This window comes from Etheostoma spectabile, chromosome 15 (genome assembly GCF_008692095.1).
Source record: "Etheostoma spectabile isolate EspeVRDwgs_2016 chromosome 15, UIUC_Espe_1.0, whole genome shotgun sequence".
Taxonomy (NCBI): Eukaryota; Metazoa; Chordata; class Actinopteri; order Perciformes; family Percidae; genus Etheostoma; species Etheostoma spectabile.
Genome location: NC_045747.1, coordinates 33,615,995 through 33,616,293, shown reverse-complemented (window position 1 = coordinate 33,616,293; position 299 = coordinate 33,615,995). Strand labels below are relative to the sequence as shown.

General features: G+C 30.8%; 1 protein-coding gene across 1 annotated transcript in view; it reads left to right on the top strand.

Annotated features, from left to right (window-relative positions):
- The window catches only part of fbxl16 (F-box and leucine-rich repeat protein 16), a 35,592-nt gene that overhangs the window by 24,145 nt on the left and 11,148 nt on the right, over nt 1–299 (top strand). The gene's annotated exons all lie outside the window — the stretch shown is intronic.

Sequence of the window (299 nt, the reverse complement as noted above, 5' to 3'; positions counted from 1 at the left end):
TCTTTTGCTTTTTCTGATGTTTCAGATGTTTTTTTTTCTCGTTTTTTGTAATTCATAGCCTAATTTTTCTTTGACATTACATTACACATCGTATTTGACATTATACACAAACAAGTTCTCGTTTTTTTTTCTAACCGCTTTTGGTCTCGTTGTTCTCGAGGTTTTGGTCACTTTTTTTTTTTAAATGCCAGAAAATTCAATAAAACCAACCAGATTTGGTGAAAGTAATCTTTCATTTTATCTGAAGAACATTGTATGGCATCCATGTTATTTTTAGGCAGTTTGGTTGAAAGAAAGCC